Source organism: Sorex araneus, chromosome 5 (genome assembly GCF_027595985.1).
Source record: "Sorex araneus isolate mSorAra2 chromosome 5, mSorAra2.pri, whole genome shotgun sequence".
NCBI lineage: Eukaryota > Metazoa > Chordata > Mammalia > Eulipotyphla > Soricidae > Sorex > Sorex araneus.
In genome coordinates this window covers 91,636,806-91,649,751 of record NC_073306.1, presented here as the reverse complement: position 1 = coordinate 91,649,751, position 12,946 = coordinate 91,636,806, and positions in this window count along the sequence as shown.

Genomic DNA, 12,946 nt, shown 5'->3' with positions numbered 1-12,946 from the left:
GGAAGGGTGTGGAGATGGGAAGGAGTACCCAGTCCCAACCCCTTAAGGCCTGGAGTTTTCAGTCACTGGAACTGCATATCTGGATTTTTCAATGGATTTATTCACTTGCATGGTCCCAACGAGCCTGTGAAGATCAGCTGTGAGGGTGGCGGCGATTGGGTTCTGGAGATTTGCGGCTGCTGGGGTTCCTTTGGGGCAGGCGAAGAGAGGATGCTTACTCCCATCTGAGGTACCCCGGTGAAATCAGCCTCAAAATAAATCCCTATTTAAAATTCCCTTTTCCCCCAAAATATTCCTAGTTTCCCATTATACTCAAACAATACACGTTCTCACCCTCCTTCAAATAAATGTCTACTGGGCAAAATTACATGTTTTTACCCTCTTCCAAATAAATGTATGCAGTGGTTCCCTAAGAGAAGTAGTAAAGGGAGAAGGTGCTTGTCTTGAACACTCCTGTTCAAGCACCAGAAATGGTCTTCAGAGCCACACCAGGAGTGATCCCTGAGCACAGAGCCAGGAGTAAGCACTGGCCCAAACAAACAAAACAACAAATGTCCACCTTGTTTAACTTGAATTTCTCCTAGAGAACTGCACCTAGTTTACCTTGTGTGATGACCAGTCATGTCCTTATTTCTTCCCACTTCTCTCCAGCTCTGCAAGCAGAAGTTCCTCAGAGTCTGATCTAATGCAGACTTTCATCATTACTCCCACAAAAAATTGCAAAATCCTTGGATCTGGCCTTGTGTTTCTCTTTCTTCCTCATCTTGCAGTTAGCAACACACAACATGAAACCTGGTTCTAAAGGGAAGCCCAACAAGGCTATTCTCTTGCTGACAAGGAAGAAATCTCTCAGTATTCCACTTTTCTCAATGTAAAATTCAAGATCTTTTGGCTGAAGGAATCAGTTGGGATGGGGGATGTGTGCTGAAAGTAGATAATGGACCAAACATGATGACCTCTCAGTGTCTGTGTTGCATGCCTAATGCCCAAAAGTAGAGAGAGAGTATGGGGAATATTGTCTGCCATGGAGGCATGGGGAGGGTGGGAAAGGGGGGGGTATACAGGGGATATTGGTGGTGGGGAATGTGCACTGGTGGAGGGATGGGTATTTGATCATTGTGTGATTGTAACCCAAACATAAAAGCTTGTAACTATCTTATGATGATTCAATAAAATGAAAGAAAGAAAGAAAGAAAGAAAGAAAGAAAGAAAGAAAGAAAGAAAGAAAGAAAGAAAGAAAGAAAGAAAGAGAGAGAAAGAAAGAGAGAGAGAGAGAGGAAGGAAGGAAGGAAGGAAGAAAGAAAGAAAGAAAGAAAGAAAGAAAGAAAGAAAGAAAGAAAGAAAGAAAGAAAGAAAGAAAGAAAGAAAGAAAGAAAGAAAGGAAAGAAAGAAAGAAAGAAAGAAAGAAAGAAAGAAAGAAAGAAAGAAAGAAAGAAAGAAAGAAAGAAAGAAAGAAAGAAAGAGAGAAAGAGAGAGAAAGGAAGGAAAGAAAGAAAGAGAAAGAAAATAAGTTGGTATAAAACTTTTTAAAAAAAATTCAAGATGTTTGGCATATTGAGTAGTGCCCACTAGGGTCTGGCCAGCTTACCTCTGTTGACCTACTTCTTTCACACACTCAGGTGTCTCTTCCTCCAGTTGGAGGGTCAGCTGGGCCACCACAGACCCTGTCAGTGTGCTTCACTCTGACTCTACCTGGTGCTTTCCTTCCTACTTATCTGGCTCAGCCTGACCCAGCCTGACCTTTCCTCCCACTCACCAGCATCCCCTAATCCCTTCAGGAGACACATTATTTGCTGTGTTCAAAATATTGCATTGTCACTATCTGATTAAGTGAAAGTTTCTAGAAAATAAGGACTGCATACTGACAGCTTCACCTGTGCAGACACCATCAGCACATGGAAGTACTAAGAGGTAGAGGCTAGAAGCACCCAGGTTTGCCTTTATCTGTAACCTAGAGTGCATGCTCTATTGCACTCTTGATAGGTCAGTGACCTACCACAGCTTGACCTGAGGCACTGAAGTCTTCAGGAAGCTCATCTGGTCTGATTCCTTGTACGATTAGAATAGGATGATATTAACCTGGTTTTAGTGTCAACATTCATGAAGACCCTCCTTCCATCCTCCACACGCAGGCTCTCTTGATCCCATGAAGACTCACTAAATGCCTCGTGTTGGAGTCCACAGGAACTGGTTTCATTGGGCATGTATTCCATACCAGATACTGTTGTCAGTCTGCAAGAGAGCTTGCCCATCCAACCCTCCCAGCACTCTTTAGAAAGTGCATATTCTTCTATCTCCATTTTATAGATGAGGGTTAGAAAAGGTTAATTAACTTTTCTGAGATCATGCAGATCTATTAAACCTGTTAAAAATAGAATATTCCTGCATGTCTGGGCAGCCCAGAGCCTGTCACTGACACCCACTCCTCTTGTCTTCCCCAAATTCCTATTTTCAGGAACTCTTTTCTCATTTCCTTTCTCAAGATGAGAAGAAAAGTAAAGACTAAAAAGAAAACATTTCCAGTTTCTCTTTCTTTTTTGAAAAATATCTTTATATTTTTTAAAGTCTCCCTAATGATACCTAGATGGAGCTAACTGCTGCTTATCTGTATCTGCGTCCATTTACCTATCTCTGAAGACAACTTTTCCATACCTACATATGAGACATTAACAAAGAATCGTGTAATGCAACCATTTTTGCTTTTTGCAAGCTACCAGTTTCTCAGTTGGCTGGGAGCCACACAACTGTTTCCTCTTTACCTTTGTAGAGAGAGCACAGCATTTGTCACTCTGCCAAGCCTGGGGATACCACTGGTCCACATGGCACTCATCCCACAAGTGGTCTCTTTCTCTTTCTGAGTAAGTGGCATAATTCTGTGTTTCTCTTATCACGAGAGCTAGTGATAGACTAGAAGCTGCTGCGTGATGGAGAAGGACAAGTAGGTCTCTGCAGGCACAACCTTACCACAGACCTCCAGTATTGGTATTAATTTTTTACTTGATCAAGTTTCTTGGTTTACATCCTTGAGATCTCCTTGAGTTCCAGGGAAATACAGTGCTTGGTTGAATTCTTTTAGGGACTTAGTCTGAGCTCACTGGCCTCTCCATTTGTCTTTGTTGCTACATTTGCCCATTTTGCTGACCTTCTCTTCCCAGGTTAATTGACCTATCTCTGGAGGGTTAGAAACTTAGCCTCCAAATCTGAGAGGTATTGATCTTAGTGTGTGCCTAAGGTTAGGACTTGACTATATAACATGTGCTTTGATGACATAGATGGAAGGAAAGATTATGGGAGCATTTAGCAGTGTTTGACTAAACTCAAAGAAGTTTCTGTTCAGCTGACAGCTGACACCTGGGAGTTCCAACTGCCAGGAGACAGAGATGGGGTCAGGATGATTAACTTGCCTTTACTACTGAAGACCATAGTGGGGAAAGGGAGAATTTAGTTGACTCAGGAGCATTTATACATGTTAGAACATCAGAAGAAGAGGAAATTTGAAGGTAGGTAAGAGAGATGAAGTGGTTGCAAATAAGATTCCCTAGTGAGTTCCAGAGCATACAGTAGGTGTTTTTGTTCTATGGGCTTCTTTAGTATTTTCCAAAGCCTACCCCAAACCAAATGTTTTTATAAATACATAAAATCAAATGTATAGGATTATATGGAAGGCAGTCATACTGAATGCATCTATCAGAAAGGTTCTCATGTTATGTAAAAATACTACTGTTATGTAGTATTTTTATTTGCTTCTTTACTGATGCATTGCATAAACAATATCTACAGCTGGTCTATTAATAATGAAACTTGAAAGTATCACCTGTATCACCTGTTGTCCCGTTGCTCATCGATTTGTTCGAGTGGGCACCACTAACGTCTCCATTCGTCCCTGTCACGTTCTAGTATAGCCCAATGGCATCTGCTCACTCCAGGAACACAAAAAGCATCAAACCTTTCATTCAGGATCTTGAGGAAGAAGTTCAAGCATCTCATAGGTGGGTGGCCAGGCATTCTTTTGATGTTCCATGTAATCCAGTCAGTAATGGCTCTAGTCCAGTGGTAATCTCCAAATTGACCAGCCCATCTGATTTTTGATACCTTGGCAAACGAGGCAGCGTCCCCAATCCTTGATCGTTGACAGAGGTTGGAACTCCAGATTCCTTCTCTCACTTGAGTGAAATGTGATACTCTCAGTATCACATTTTGATTCCTCTTTGGAGACCCGAAAAGTGTTCTCATTCTGTTTTCATAGGGTCCAGGTCTCTGAGGCGTATGTTAGTGCAGGAAGAATGGTGGAGTCAAAAAGATGTGCCTGGAGTTGAGGTTCTTCATCCTCTTAACAAGAAGCATACAGCACCTGGTCCAGACAAGGTCAGACCCGAACACCTGAAGAATCTGCCACCAGTACTCATTAGTACACTGGCTCGGCTCTTCATATGCTACCTGTCAACCTGTCTGAATGAAAGGTTCCATCTCAATGGAAAACCAGCAGGACAAGAAGGGAGACATCAACGACATCAGCAACTATCGCCCAATCTGCCTGTTGTCCGTCATCTACAAGTTGTTCACTAGAGTCATCCTGAATAGGATTGGCAGAACATTAGACAAAGGACAACCATGTGAGCAAGCTGGGTTCCAAAAAGGATTCACCACAATCGACCATATCCACATGGTGACAAAGCTCATTGAGGTTTTGCGAGAGTTCAAGATGTCGCTCTGTCTAACGTTCATTGATTTAAAGAAGGCCTTTGATTCTGTTGAGACTGAAGCGGTCATTGAAGCCCTAAGTAAACAGGGCATTATGTCAGTATCGTCCGAGAGCTGTATTATGGATTCACCACCAGGATCTCATCATTCTATAAGGACATGATCATAAATGTAAAGAGAGGGGTTTGGCAGGGTGATACCATTTCACCAAAACTCTTCAGTGCCAGCCTTAAGAACATCATGCGACAACTGGAATGGGAAGGAATAAAAGTGAAGATAGACAGTCGGCAACTACACCACCTTTGCTTCCCTCATGACATAGTTCTAATAACACCAAACATTAGCCAAGCGGAATGGATGCTGGCCGATTTCAACCATGAGTGTGGAAAGGTTGGACTGCAATTGAAACTCATGAAGACAATGTTCCTGAGAAACAACTTCGACCATGAGTGTGGAAAGGTTGGAGTGCAGCTGAAGCTCATGAGAACAATGTTCCTGAGAAACGGACTAGTTCCTGATGTTCCATTTGCTCTCAATGGAACGAACATCTCCGAATGCAGCAGGTATGTGTACCTGGGTCAAGAACTCAACATGATAAATGACTTGGCACCAGAACTGCGCAGGAGGAAGAGAGCAGCGTGGAACGCCTTCAAGAGCATCAAAGAAACTTGAAAGTAGTGACAAAAATGAACAATATTTCAAGATACCTGTCATGGCTGAAATGTGATTTAAAATATCTATGGCATATTGTCTACAAGCATAATTGAAGACTAAATAGCCATTAAGATTAGTAAAAATAAAGATGTAGCATTTTTTTCCTTCACTCAAGTTTTGGAACCAGTAAGCCTCTCTAGACCCAGGTTAAGAAGACCTGCCTTAGGATGTCAGGGACGGGCCATCCCTTCCCATCCCCCTGCTCCTTTGGGGTCCTGGCTGTCATGCCCACACACTTCCTCTGGGCACCACTTAAGTATGGCAGGGCCTTGATCCAGAGACCCACCAGTGAATCCCAGAAGACAGCAGCTCGCCGGAGATTTTCCCAAACCTTGTGCCAAGCCTCTCTCTGCCCACCCCAAATGAACCCCTGGTAGCCACAAACTTCCAGAAGAAAAACCCAGGTACGCAGCACCAGGGACTGAAGAGTCCAGGCCACATGGCGGTGGTGGGGACAGGCCATATCTTCCCATTTCCCCGCCCCTTCAGGGTCCTGGGTGTAACACCCATGAACTGCCTGTCACTGTCACTGTCATCCCGTTGCTCATCGATTTGTTCGAGCGGGCACCAGTAACGTCTCTCAATTTGAGACTTATTGTTACTGTTTTTGGCATATCGAATACGCCACGGGTAGATTGCCAGGCTCTGCCGTGCGGGCGCGATACATTTACAATTTTAGAATTCCAGGAGCTCTCATGATATTCATAATAAGCAATAGAAAATAAATTATCTAGGATCTGCCTGTGGCAGGCAGGCTTGAACGGTGGTGGAAAAATTCGAAATAATGGTGGTAGAAAGGTGTGATGGTGGTGGGATTGGTGTTGAAATATTCAATGTAATCAATTAATATTAACAACCTTATGAAAATAAAATTGAAAAATTGAAAAAAGGAGGCGTCCCTTAGAGAAAACAGATTGACTTAATACAGGAACTTACTGGGCAGTAGACAAAGTTAGGATGAGTGAGACTGACATGCAGAGGGATCAACATTCAGCATAAAGTTTGCTTCATAAGCATTAGCTTGAATGGCACAGATATTTTTGTCTCAGTGGATATTGGAGGGTATGAGATAATTAGCATGCTGGGGTAAGAAGTGGTGTATGGAGGAAGTTAATGGAGCCCATTACTGGGTCCCTCAGTGTCCCTCAGACCTCGTTGGCAGGCCCTGTTGACTGGGTAAACTAAGTTGAAGGCAATTGGAGAGAATATTGATTGGTGTGTTTCCATTGGTTCTGTTCAAAGTTCAGAATATGATTCTCAAATGCTTTTTGTATTTGGAATGTGTTTGGCTCATTGGACTTACATTGTATATAAGTCAGGAAGTGGCAAAGTCTCTAATAGTCTTTCTGTCTCTCTCAGATGAGTAGGCTGGGAGACTTGGGGAAAGAAAGAATTAACCAAATCCAGGCTCTAAAAGGGGAGACTATATGTTTCTTCTTAACCCATTTCCTAAATGGTTTATATACATATTTCTTCTAAGATTCGGCTCTTCTGCACACCAGTTTTGTATAGAAATACAATTTCTATGTGAAGAACACATAAATCAGGAAGCAACTTGAAAAGACTTTAGAAGCCAGCTCTTAATTATATGGGGAAAAATTAAGGAAAGTAAAGATCAACTGATTAATTGCATTGTTTAGCAAATGCATATCTTGTTCTTATTAATATTTTATTGTTTGGGGGCCACAACCTGGCAGTGCTTAGAGGTTTTTCTAACTCATTGCTTGGGGAGAAATATGTGTCTGGGGACTCCAACCAGGGCAGGTGGGCTGCAAGTCAAGCTTTTAACTTCCGCACTAAGCCTCTGGCCCACAATTTATTGTTTTAAATAGATGTAGAGACTGGTGGTTCTGTTAGAATAAACTAGCTAAAGCTAATTCTGAGGCTAACTGAGCTCCAGGGCTTGGAAGTTACCTTTACCTGTTTGATTCACCCCCTCACCCTCATGAGCTTCCCTACCAATATACTTTGAGAGGTATGAAATTGTAACTTTTAAACCTACACAGTTTTATAATCCAATGTTACCACAGGTGGAAAATACATAATTATGGCTGGAAAAAATAGTACAGCAGGTAAGATCTTGCATGTGTCTGAGTGAGGTCAGGCCATATTGTCCCCTTAGCCCCATCTGGAGTAATCCCAGGGAGAGGAGTAAGCCCTGAGCACCACCAGGATGTGGCCCCAAACCAAAATAACATAAAAGTCTATTAATAAAAGAGAATTCTGGGAGAGGCTATTGTCTTTCTGGACTAGTCAGAGAAAACAAAAATTCCACTGACTTGTGAATGGAAGCTCTCTAATCTTCCAAACATAACAGTATGTAATTTGGGGGATGTAAAGAAAGAGGAGATTTTCCTTGCATTTGTTGTCCCAGGAAGATTTTGCACAAAGTGGTATCATTTGGAATCACTGCTTTGTATATTAAAAGGGTCAAAAAGGGCTGGAGAGATGGTTCCCTTGCCTTACACATGGCTAACCTAGGTTCAATCCCCAGCACCTCAGATCGTCTCTTGAGCATCACTAAAATTGAGTGTGGCCTAAAAGCAAAATAATCACTGTCACTGTCACTGTCTATCCCGTTGCTCATCGATTTGCTTGAGTGGGCACCAGTAACGTCTCCATCGTGAGACTTGTTGTTACTGATTTTGCCATATCAAATACACTACGGGTAGCTTGCCAGGCTCTGCTATGCGGGCGAGATACTCTGGGTAGCTTGCCAGGCTCTCCGAGAGGGGCGGAGGATTCGAAGTCTGGTCGGCTGCATGCAAGGCAAATGCCCTACCCACTGCTCTATTACTCCAGCCCAAAAGCAAAATAATAACAACAAATAATTCAAATACTAAAATGGTAGATTTGGCAACCCCAGTGCTATAATTTTCAAACTCTGATATCATCAGTACTAACTTGGTATTTCCAAAGTGTGATTCCTTGATATTATGTCAACATTTAGTTTTGTGCCCATGTGTTATTAATAATTGGAGTTGACCAAAGAGTAGATACAGGCTCAGATATTTGCCTTGCAACCTGCCCACCCCAGTTTGATTCAAATCTCTGCTTCCACAAATGATCCCAAAGGCAGGCACTGCCAGGAGTCACTACTGAGCAAAGTACCAGGAATAGCCTGTTAGTTTGGGCCTGGTGTGAACAAAACTCCACTCTGTCCCATTGCATCTCTCCTGCTCTCCTCCCAAAAAGAATCAGAGCTTTGGTGCTAAGGTGCCAAGATCTCTGTTAGCAGAGAAAACAACAGAATCAGAGACAGTGCAGGGGTTAGGGTTCCTGTCTTGGCATGCAGCTAACCTTGGTTAGAATCCCTAGTACCACATATGATCTTCCAAGCCCTGCAAGAAGTTACCCCCTGAGCATAGAGACAGGAGTAAATTCTGAGCACAGCTGGGTCTGACCCAAAAAACAACAGGAAGAGAAGAGAGAGTATAATGGGCAAATGATCAGTCCTCTGAGGTCTTTTATTCTATAATGGGAAGAAAGATACACAACACACCTACAGATAATGTATTTCTAATTTGATGCCTCTTTGTGTAATCCTAATACATAATCGTGGGAATAGGTATTTCCATCTCAACAGTGAAATCTTCCCACTGTGTCTTTGTTCTGGGAAGCAGCACCCGACTTGTCAGGTTCCTGACCTCTGCTCAGGACTTTCCTCCCCTCCTCCCCTCTTCTCTGTTTCTCTCTCTCTCCCTCCCTCCCTCTCTCTTCGCTTCTCTTCTCTTCTGTGTGTGTTTCAATATTTTTTTCTCTCTCTGACTTTATCTGCCTTGTCCCCTATTCAGTTCCTCTGCCATCAAACTATAAAGGTGTCCATGTCCACCTAAGCTTCACATTTTCTCCATGTCAATTTATGTTGTCTCACCATCATCTGAATCATATTTGCCATTTTTGTGGAGGTAGCTGACATTTCTGCAGCATTTTCTTCCCCTTGAGATCTGCAACTTCTGCTCTCCTGAAATCTCTTATAAAGATCTTCACAAATAGGAGCTGGGCACATAGCTCTGTGCTTAGGGTGTGTGCTCATCATGATTAAGTCCTAAGTTCCTTTCCCCCAGATGTACACACACACACACACACACACACACACACACACACACACACCTAAACACAAAGATCTCCACTCGCAGCCTCATCATCAAGCCAAAAGGGGTTTCCTTGCATGTCTGCAGCCTCTCAGTGGTATTTGGCGGTGCTCACCCACACTTTCTTCTTGGAATCGTATCTCTCCTTTGGTATCCAAGTCTTTGTGTCCTTGATGCTCTTTCACCTCCCCCTCTCTTCCTTTTGTGTGTTTTGTTCCTTATTCTCTCTCCTCACTAGAGAAATTCTCTAGTGAGCTCTCCCTACTTTTCTTCTTTATATTCCTGAGTACTTCCCAGTACTTATGTCTCACTGAACTCATCTGCATCTGTAGCCCAGAACTTCCCCAGACACAACAGGCAGTCATAAGAGGCAGTAAGAATCACAGGAGACCACCAGGGACTTAGCACCCCTAGACCTTCTTCCAGTCCTGCTCAACCATTTGTTGACCTAAATATGTGAATTTCCAAGTATGCAAATATCACAGTATTCTTCATTTTTTCACAAAAGTCTTGAATTTGACTGCAAATACACTCAGTATAAAGTAGACCTTAAAGTACAAATTCCATGTGTGACTCATGTGTGTATGTGTATACGTGTGTGTGTTTCCAAATATTTTACTTTATTACTTTACTTTATTACTTGAGACTCAAATTTAGTATTAGTATTTCCAGAATCACAAGGGCTGGAGTGGTAGTACAGTGCACACAGCCAAGTGGGCTCCTTCACTTGCATCTCCTAATCCCCACCAGGAGTGATTCCTTTGAGTAGAGACAGCAGTAACATCTAAGCACAACTGGGTGGGGCCTAAAAACATATATATGTTCATATATAATTTATATGTATATATATATTACAGGTACTTTCTTCTCTTTCACCCCTGAGTACAAACCCTTCTTGATATCCTTATTTCTGTTAATAGTACCATTATTCTCCCTAATACCCACACAAAAGTTGGGTGCCCAACTGTCCAAGAACAGATGACTGGAAAAAGAACTTGACCTTCATATACACAACTTGATATTACTTCATCATAAAAAAAGATGAAGTCATGGAATTTGCTGCTATGTGGATGGATCTGGAGAGTATTATGCTAAACATTATGCTAAGTGAAGTTAGTCAGAAGAAGAAGGACAGACACAGAAAGATCTCTCTCATACATGGAATGTAAAAAGTTATAATAAGGGACTAACAGATTCCCAAAGGCAACAGAATCTGAGAACTAGTCTACAGAACTGAGGTTACCCTGGTGGTCAGACAATAGGGGTAGGGACAGGATGAGGCCGAGAGACCGAACAATGGTGATAAAGGGAAATGGACAGTAATGGAAGGTAGGTGTCAGAACATTAAATTTACTAAACTGGTAATAGTGTTATAAATCACAGTGATTTTTTAGCTGTAAGACCTAGTAAACCTGAAAAAACACTTGACTAATGGCTATGAGAGAACTATAAAATCACAGACTTTGTATCAAATTTCTAAATTCTTTATTCATTGAACGTATTCAAAAATAAACCAGGGCCAGGCTTCTCTGCTCTCTGTCTTAGCTTCGCCCTTCCCCTAACTAACTCTCTCAGCCCCGCACACCAAGCGCAACGGAGCTGTCCTGCTGGACCAGCGCAGTGCCCCTGCAGGACCCAGCACCCCGGTTTCCGGCCCTAGGCCCCGCTTCCCCAATAGATTGTTGGGGGCATGTCCTCTACATCAGGGGGTGAGACCTCAAAAAGGGCGTGACCCCTGTGGGACCACAGTTATTTTCCCCCCTTCCCTGCTCTGCAGACTTAGGTCACAATCTGTATAACCTAATTCTTTGAAGAACACCCTGGCCATCTCAATCACTATATGCCAATAGTTAATTAGCCTAGTCCTATTTCACAAAAACTTTCAGGGAACACAAGAAGCTGCACAAGCCCTTTATAAAGCGAGCATAGCCTCAAATCTTCACTAGAGGCCCCACATAAACCAGGAGGAGCGCCTGAGAATAAGGAAGTATTCTAGAAGGGGAAAAGGCTACCATCATTGACTTAGCTCATCCAGAATCCCCTCTTGCATCAAGAGGGAATAGGGATAGAGAACTGGAAGGCTCCACCTTTATAGTACCATAACAATATGAAGAAACAGAAAAAATCCCCACCATGAGGAGAGGACGAAGAAAATATTCCAGAAGTCTCAACAGGGGTTACCCACAAATATAACCTCTCAGAAAAAGAATTCAGAAAGGAAATCTTGAAGATGGTCAACAAACTCAAAGCAACCATGGAACAGACATTCAATAAATTAAGGGAGGATATGAAAGAAGCATTGGAAGGGTCCACAAAGAAAATACAGAAAGAAATGAAAGCAGAAATTTCAAAGCTACGAACAGAAGTGACACAAATAAAGGAATCGGTAGATGAAATAAAAAAACTCAGTCGGTGCCCTCAACAGTAGAATGGCTACAGCTGAAGACAGAATCAGTGAGCTTGAAGATGAGCTGCAGGAAGCTTACAGGCAACAACAAATAATGGCAAAAGACCTCAAAATGGCTCTAGGGTGAATCAGAGTCCTAAGGGATGACCTCAAGAGGAATAACATAAGAATAATTGGAGTACCAGAAGCACAGGGAAGTAATTCAAATGAAAAAAACAGTTAAAGACATCACTGCTAAGAAATTCCCAGAGCTGGAGGATGCAGGCATCCAAAACCAAGGAGCCCAAAGGGTGCCAGCTAAAAGAGACCCTAATAAAGAGTCCAAGGCATACCATAGAATGATGGATGCCACGGATAGAGACACAATACTGCAAGCAGCAAGGTCAAAGTAGGAAATCACAAACAAAGGAGCACTCCTTAGATTTACAGCAGACCAATCAGAGGAAACCCTCCAAGTCCAAAAACACTGGTGGGGTATAGTGAAAAAACTCAATTAAATGAACACCTCACCAAGAATACTTTATCCAGCTAAACTCTCACTCAAACTCGAAGGAACTATACACTATTTCACGGATAAACAACAGCTCAGGAACTTCATAGACTCAAAACCAAACTTAAAAGAAGGACTAATGGAGCTACTGTAAGACAAGGAAAAACCCTACAAGAACAACAAACCTACAGAAATATGGCACAAAATCCAATGAAATAATGTCTCTCAATGTCAATGGTCTAAATGCACCAATCAAGAGACACAGAGTGGCAAAATGGATTCAGAAACTAAACCCAACATTCTGCTGCCTTCAAGAAACACACCAGAACAGTCAGAGCAAACACAGACTCAAAGCCAAAGAATGGAAAACAATCCTTCAAGAAAACAACTTTCTCAAAAAAAGCTGGGGTGGTCATACTAGTATCCGACAACATAGATTTCAGGTTGAAAAAGATTAGAAGGGACAGCGAAGGTCATTTTCTATTTATCAAGGGATATGTACAACAGGAAGAAATCACAATCTTAAACATATATGCACCT